This window comes from Electrophorus electricus, chromosome 2 (genome assembly GCF_041902795.1).
Source record: "Electrophorus electricus isolate QZ-2024a chromosome 2, ASM4190279v1, whole genome shotgun sequence".
Taxonomy (NCBI): Eukaryota; Metazoa; Chordata; class Actinopteri; order Gymnotiformes; family Gymnotidae; genus Electrophorus; species Electrophorus electricus.
In genome coordinates, this window is record NC_137498.1 from 10,892,720 (window position 1) to 10,901,370 (window position 8,651).

The 8,651-nt window shown below is 39.6% G+C and overlaps 1 long non-coding RNA gene across 1 annotated transcript; it reads left to right on the forward strand.

Moving 5' to 3' along the window:
• Positions 1-291: 291 nt before the first annotated feature.
• Positions 292-2,619, forward strand: LOC145660202 (uncharacterized). The gene is made up of 3 exons (XR_014126387.1): positions 292-551; positions 1,419-1,718; positions 2,523-2,619. It is a non-coding gene; the product is annotated as an uncharacterized LOC145660202 (long non-coding RNA).
• The last annotated feature ends 6,032 nt before the right edge of the window (positions 2,620-8,651 follow it).

Genomic DNA, 8,651 nt, shown 5'->3' on the forward strand with positions numbered 1-8,651 from the left:
AACCCATGCATATCGGATACAGTGCTCAGACTAGAGCATAATAATCAGAGTAAAGTAAGTAGTCAGTACATGGTTGTATAGTAAATGTTACTCTGAACAATCACAAATCTCTGTGTTCTTGAGATAGTTAAGCCATGTTAAAGAGAAAAGAGATGAAAAGAGTAAAGAGATGAAACTCAAATGTTGGGACATGCACATGAGGGGATTGATGGTGAAGGTCTTCTACTGGTGTGTTTCTGCAGGCTGTACACTGGAACATCAGAAGATCACAGAGATCACTGCATTCGCAGGAGACTCAGTACTACTGCCCTGTTCCTGCACTGACCCACAAACCAGACCTGAGAGTTTCACCTGGCAGAAACACCAAAACTCCAGTTATACAGAGATCTCCAGTGAGAGTGAACAGTACAGAAACAGAGTTCAGCTGGGTACTGCTCACTCTCCAGGAAATTTCTCTCTACTCATATCACACCTGACTGAGGAGGATGAGGGAGACTACAGGTGTCAAACTAAAGGGAATAAACACAAAGACATCAAACTTCATGTTTCAGGTAAAATATTATTCAGAAATACAGACAAATTAAAATCTCCTAAGTAGATTTCACCTGGTGGATCTCCATCATGAACATTCACCACACACTTTATTAGACACATATAAAAATAGAGAAACACCATTACATATTTATCTATCTAACATGTGGACCACATTATCCTCAGATATTAGTCACCAGACACCCTCTGTCACCAGTCTAGAAGAGTTAAACACAACTAACATACATTTCACCTGCCCTCACTGAACACTTTCAGTACCTCTAATAAGTGAATGTGTAGGTATAATTATAGACAGTGTCCACCTGGTGTTTTACACAGTTTGTGTGTCACCCTGCACCCAGGACATCACTGGTCAGTTTCTGACCACAGATGTCCCAGTATATGTGGATACTGAACCATTCTCCACACATCAATCCCACTACAGTGCTGGAGGCTTGGTAGTGGGTGTTGTACTGGTATGAGTGGTTCAGGTACAGCAGTGTTACTGGATTCAGTGCTACTGGTAGGCTGAGAGTGTTCTGACAGTGAAAGATATCCAGCCAGCAGTGGTTCAGTGGTCAGACACTGACCATGACTGGAGTTGGAGGATGGTTAACACTAACTGTGTATTACACCAGATGGGCTAGAACCACTGACTCTACAAATACAAGATTTTTCCCATCCATTCATATTTATCAAATGTGACAGAGCATAAACTGTTGCATAAACTTTGTAAGTTACAGAACATCAGAACATCTTTTTGATGTTAAAAATTTGACAAATGGATTTGTTTTGTCTTCATATGATGGTTCAAAGAAGAATGTCACTGGTTGTACTGGTTACTTCATAACAGTAGTGTAACATGTCAGTGTTTCTGCTCTCTCTAGTCTGTAAGGATATTGTGAATCCTCCCACAGTGCTGAGTGGATACGTGGGAGGGTCTGTCCTGCTGCCCTGTTCCTGCACTAAACTGCTGGCCAAGCCAAAGACTATCAGATGGAGTTTTATAGAAGATTCAAATGTCATCTACTCAACTGACCAGACAAAGCATTACACTGGTAGAATTAAGATGGTTGCTGCTCCAGGAAATTTCTCTTTATTCATATCTGGTTTGACTAAAGAGGATGAGGGAAAGTACATGTGTAGTATCAGTATTCACCATACAACTGTCAATCTCAATGTAAAAGGTAAACAAACCACTTTTATATTTAGTGTATGTCTAAAATGTTTTTGACTACATTTAGTGACTGGTCTGTACCAATAACTACTGCACTATGTAAAAACAAATGTATTGCCTAGACATCCTAGTAGCAAATATGGAATAATATGCTCATCTAAAATATGAATCTGAACTCAATGATGCAACACTAATAGATCACAGACCTAAAACACTCAGAAATAAAATATGACGTTCTATTTGTGCTTCACTTTCATCTCTCCATCTTTAATCCAAGGAGCCTTGGTCATGTGGTCAGAAACTGACCAGTGATCTCTAAAATATTCATGGAAACAGACAGGCTACAGTGTCTAACTGTGTGCATACTAGGTGTTTCTACTGGAGTATAAACACACCAGAATTGTGGCTGACTGTACTGTGTAATGAGGTTTAAAAAGCACAATTTTACAAACAGCTCTGGCTTTTTGGGCACCAAACATTAAGAATCAATAAGAAAATATGACAGAATATTACGTCCCACCTCCTTGCCTCTCTGTAATTATTTGATTTGCTCACAGAAAATTACTGATTTTATTTTTTTTTAAAAGCAATTCTTCCTGCTTCATAAAGGATGTACAGAGCCCTGTAACCTCAGACTTTGCTGTCGTTTTACCACCACTGACATACAGCAAACCAAACAGCAAACTGAACAATTTTGTGTGTACAAATTGTAAATACAATTCTGTAGTATAAAATCTAAAGTTAAACATACAAAATACATAACAGCCCTGAACCCTCATTACTTATAACTGATCACACTTTTCTATTCTTTCAGATGCTCCATATAAACCTGTAAATCCTCCTCCAGTGGACACTGACACAACAAGTCCAACAGCTTCAACTAAACCTACTACTACAACGACGTCTCCAAATGGTTATAAGACATTCAGTCCATCAACTACCAATGGAGGTAACACACATTGGTTTAACGAGTGTGGGGCAGTATGCAAGCATGAGGTAACCTGGTCTGATGCATTTTTTAATGAAAATGAAAGCACACATGAACATACTGTGCTAATGTTGCATACACAAGGTAATACAAGCGATTAAGGCAAAATAACTGACATTAGTGGTTGTACAGGATTGGGCTTTATAGGGTAAATAATGAGGGTGAGACTAGACCCAGGCGACGGGGGTAAGTGAAAGGGGACACACAGGACCCCTGTGTGAGGGCATGAACAACACAAAGCATGTGGAGGAATAAAAACAAACAAAGGAGCACATGGGGAGGAGGATGGTGGTGAGAGGTGTTACAGTAGCACCCACACCCTCCTTAACACGGGGCTCCTGTGTGATGGTGGTGAGAGGTGTTACAGTAGCACCCACACCCCCCTTAACACGGGGCTCCTGTGTGATGGTGGTGAGAGGTGTTACAGTAGCACCCACACCCCCCTTAACACGGGGCTCCTGTGTGATGGTGGTGAGGGGTGTTACAGTAGCACCCACACCCTCCTTAACACGGGGCTCCTGTGTGATGGTGGTGAGGGGTGTTACAGTAGCACCCACACCCTCCTTAACACGGGGCTCCTGACGTGCATAACAGTTGACAAGGGAGCCCGAACCCGGCAATCATACAGCAGGGTCTGGAGAACCTGGACAAGGACAGGTGGGAAAGTCCATCGGGTGAGGGGTGGAAACAGGACTTTGTACCACAACCAGAGACCTGACAGCAGGCTGGACAGGAGACGAGTGGGTTCCAGCTTGGGCAGTGGGATGGACGGGAGCCCGGCTGAGAGTAGGAGCACGGGATACGGGATAACAGGAACCCGAACCACAGCTGGGATTGGGACAGTTACAAAGACAGGAATGGGGACAGACAAAGGCAGACACTGGGATTGGTAGAATAACAAAGGTTGTCAGTTCCAGTACAACAGAGATGTTACAGGAGGTGAAGTGGGCGGCTAGGCAGAGAGAGAGAGAGAGAGAGAGAGAGAGAGAGAGAGAGAGAGAGAGACTAACAAATGTCTGGAACTCCAGCGCACACTGACAAAACAAGTCCAACAGCATCACTCTAAACCTACTACAACAATAACATATGAAAATGGTTAAAGGTTTTTCATCTGTGATGTTTCCGACAACATAATGTAGTCTTAAGGACATTGACAATGTCAACTTTAATTAATTACTAATATTATCAATAATAATCAATATCAATATTGTCAACTCTCAATGAAGTATAATGCCAAAATTTGTAATTTCAGATTGTAGGAGACACAGAGACTCATTCATGCTCTATCCTCTTTGTTTTTGTGCCAAAAAAAACATTTGTATTGAATGCTTGTTATGAAAATCATACAATATAATATTAAAAGTGACAAATAACACATCAAATTTTAATTCTGCTTCCTACATTCCCACATGCAGGAATTGCAGACAATTCTTCACTGTACACACGTCATACCATCTTAGCTGGTGTGGGGGGTTTACTGCTGTTGATGGGAGGAGGAGTCATCTGCTGGATACAGAGGTACACACACACACACACACACACACACACACACACACACACACACACACACACACACACACAAAAACACAAACACACTCCTATTCAAGTTCACAGACAATTATAACAGGTCTCAGTGTGAAGTTCTCTGTACAATATTATCCAGTAATACAGACCTCTGCTCACCTGGTAGACAGGTAGTGCACAGTGCTGATAACACACTGTCATGGGTTTGCTTCCCAGAGAGCACACATACTGATAAACATGTGAGATGCTCTTGATAATAAAACCTGTATATAAATGAATACATACATATCTGTCCATCTCACACTGAGTTAATTTTGTAGTTCAGAGACGTGAACAGACGATGAGCAGAGAGGGACAAACAGGACAGAGGAGAGATCAGCAGACACGGGTGAGTGTCACACATCCATGTTATAATATCAGTGAACTCTGATTCAGTGCACAGATCTGTTCTACAGTGTCAGAGCTTGGATTATTGATTAGTTTCTGCATGTTAAGACCCAGTGAAAGTCATGCAGGTACTGGTGAGAGGTCATGTGTTTCTGAAAGTATGGAAAAACTTTAAGGGCCTTATTCTTGTGTGCATAGAGGACTTCACTACAGTCTTTACTGCAGTGCACACAGTCAATTCTGATTGCTAAATTATAACAGACAGTATGACATCATCTAATATTAAGTTAATTGTTTAATATTCTGTAGTTTCACAGAGTAGTTTTATTTGCCTAATGTGCTGTAGTTTACCAGTGACTTTTCAGCAGTCATTCACTTATGACTGTTGCAGCTAGAGATGTTAAGCATTGCTTATGTGTGTGTGTGTGTGTGTGTGTGTGTGTGTGTGTGTGTGTGTGTGTGTGTGTGTACGCTATAGGCTTGATGATAACTTTGTTATGATCACCTGCTCTATAGCAGTACCTTTATGCTACTGGGCCTTTTTAGACACCTCACTGCACTCAGAAGTAACTTCTGAATCAACCAAAGTAGTAGAAAAGCGCCGGAAAATTATGTAATTGCCGGCCAATCCCTTCATGTAACACCGACATGAGGCAAGAAACCTTTGGGCTATATACAAAATAGCTTACTACATACTGTATGCTGCATACTGGACTCATTATATACTGTATACTGTTTACTGTTCCCTGTAGTAGTATGATGCATAATATCCAGTGTGTAAAAAACACAAACCATACTAAGAGGTCACGCGAATGTATGAAGTTCTACCCACTTGTGATTTACCACCACTGTTGCATGATGAGATGCAGTACACCACGGAGACAGGCCTGGTCACGTACTGGATTATTTGGCCGTAGCAGTACGTCATCTGGGTATATTTCGCGTACTGGAAAAATTCATTTTGGTCAGACTAGTTTTCAAGATCTCTTCAGTAAGCACTCATTAACTAAAGAAAAATTGATCAACACACATTTATCATTTGTATTAAAAAGGTTCAGGTGATGTATGTATGTGGTTTACTCTCCTCAGCCACTTTATAAGGATCACCTTTACACTACATCCAGTTATCTTCTAGCTGCATTATATACCTGTGTGCAGTTCCACAGGCTTGTGTATAAAGTTCAGACACACTGCTTTTCTTGTTACACACTCATACATGCCCTAAAGACACTACCACTGCAGAGACACTTGTTTGTTGAGAGTGGTCTACCATCCAGGTAGGATCCATTCAGCAGTGCTCCTGTGGTCACACACTAAACAGTGGTGCACACCTGTAAGACATGTGCACATATTAAATTACAGACTGCAGGTCTTTATTAAAGTGGCTGGTGAGTGTTTAAATGTTTGTGAATGTATAAAACAGATTACACACATGCTTGCATAAATTATATTTACATGTGCATTTATGGATTAAATGTATATTACAATTAACACCTCTGCAATACAATACATTTATTATATTAACACTTGTATTAATCCATTCAACAGGGTGTGCATTATTCTATATGTATGTGTGCTAATATTTTGTAATTGTGATATTTTCTGCAGGTTGACGTAATGTATTCTACTCTAGCCCATATAAAAACCACCAGACCAGCAGCCAGAGCAATGGATAATGGAGATAATACAGAATATGTCAATATCAAACTAAATTAACAAACCTGAACACACACACACACACACACACACACACACACACACACACACACACACACACACACACACACACACACACTCTTTTATTGTATGGGAGTCAATGAACTGTTATATTCTTCTGTCTTGGTTTCAGTGCTGTCTTTGTATAATTTGCTGTATCTATTGGTAATTACTAATTAACTGCTAATTAGTTATTTCAGGTGTGGTTTCAGACTGGCATAAATTAGGAATTGTAGGTGGAGGACTAACAGTGACAGGGGCAGGACTAAGACTGATAACATTACAGTGTAGCCACTCCAAGAACCAGAGTACTTGTGTTTCATTCCTTTTGATTTCATCTTCTACTTGGCAGAGGAGGCTAACTGCTAAATCTAAATGTTAAACGCTGTAAACGTCAATTAAAATGTTTTCAGTCTGTAACTATAATTGTGATTCCTACAAGTATCATTTCCTACAAGTATCATATGTCTGTACAATAATACAAACAATTTATTATGTTTTATTACATTATGGATTTTTTCATCAGAATAGTTTTTCTTCATTTTATTTGTGTATCTCTGTTGAAGCATTTTTGGATATTTAATCTTTAAATTGTAGCACATTTTTATGCTAAGCAGGTCATTTTATAGTCAAATGCCATCCGTTGTCTGTACACATCACTTCCACTGTGAGAGTCTATTGCTGTTTCATAAATAAAGAGCCAAAGCAGGACAGAGAGTTGTGGTTTCTGTTTATACCCACTGATAACAACATACATCATGAAGGTGTGTGTGGTGCAGTTCACTGACAGCTGTTGGATGTCACTGTCTGTTACTTTCTCTTTAGGACCGGGGTTGAACTCCAAAGTAGAGCAGATGGTTCTTCAGAATTGTACACAGTGTGAAACCAGATCAGTGACATGGATACAGTCTCACTCAGACTCGAGCAAAAACACCAAATGTGAAAATCACCTTTTATCCCAAACAGGCGACTCTGGTTCAGTTCTTGGTGTGAAAGGGTTTATATGTAGGCTGGTCATAGGAGGTGGTTGCTTAGGGCAGTAGAGCTGTGTTGAAAAGGTTCTGCAAAGTGAATTTATTTTGCTGTTGTAGGTGAGGGAGTTGGCTTGCTACAGCTTTATATGACATTATTACCTATATAGTTATACTAAAATATAAATATTAGGAGTGTAATGGTATGTGTTTTCATCCCAAATCACCCCATACACATTACAGTTCACTGTATGCAGTCATACGGAGAGTACACGGTAGCCTAAGTGTGAAGGCTGATGAACATAATGTGGAATCAAACTTCACATCTGCAATTTCCACTCCAAACCTTAAGCTATAAGCTATTAGCAAGTTAGCAACATGCTAGGCTAAATGTAGCTCAAGCTCGTTAGCGACATTTACTGAATCATTAACACTATGAGCTGTTTCTTTCAAATCACCTGTGTGGGAAAGTTTCTCAGTGACCTGAGTGGTGGACGAGGACAGTATGTTGGTGTTGTAGGGTGTGTGTGCAAAAACACATTCTAGATTTATTTGGGTGAATTAGAACCATAACCTGGCTAGTTTTAGCCAATTAAAAATATGATTAAAATCTTTGTTCTTCAATTTTGGAATGTATTGTTACTAACTGACCATGTCTTTGAAAGTGGGATCACAGATGACTTTGTCTAATTAGACTTCATAGTGTATTTGTATAAAGACAAATAGAATATTTATTTTTTTGTTATTCACCAGTGTTCTAATCTTATTTGAACTGTTCAAAACTCTTAAAAGACGAGCATCTTTACAAGCAGATAAAGTTAAGGCTACACCTGAAATGTTAGTCTGTTACTGATGAGGAACTGAGGGTACTTAGTAAGTCTGATAAAGTGGCTCTACTGCCTCCTGCTTATTAACTGGAGCTACGTCTTTCCAATTAAATGTTATCCTCCTCTGCTAAAGACTAACAGAAGAGCACTCTAGTACAGAATGCAAACAGACAAAATCGTTGCATGAAGTAAGGATTATTTAAGGCAGTAAGTCAAAAAGTCAAAAGATATTTCAGAAAATGAAAAGACAGGTTGGGGAAAATAAAGGCAAAAAAGAAATACAAAATAAATTGGTAAAAAGAGCTGGGAAAAGTTAAAGAGTAGGGCTAATTTTGTTGGAGTGTTTGGCACAGGACAAGGTACTTCTTACAGCCTGCCATGCTCGTCTGAAGAAGATGCGTACTCTATTCAACTTCTTGTATTGTACTGAGCCTTTATATTTAAAACAAAAGTAGAATTTTAAAACTGTGTTCATGGAGTGGATGTATGTAAACTCTGATTATTGAAGTGGTGCTTTGATGTTACTCACA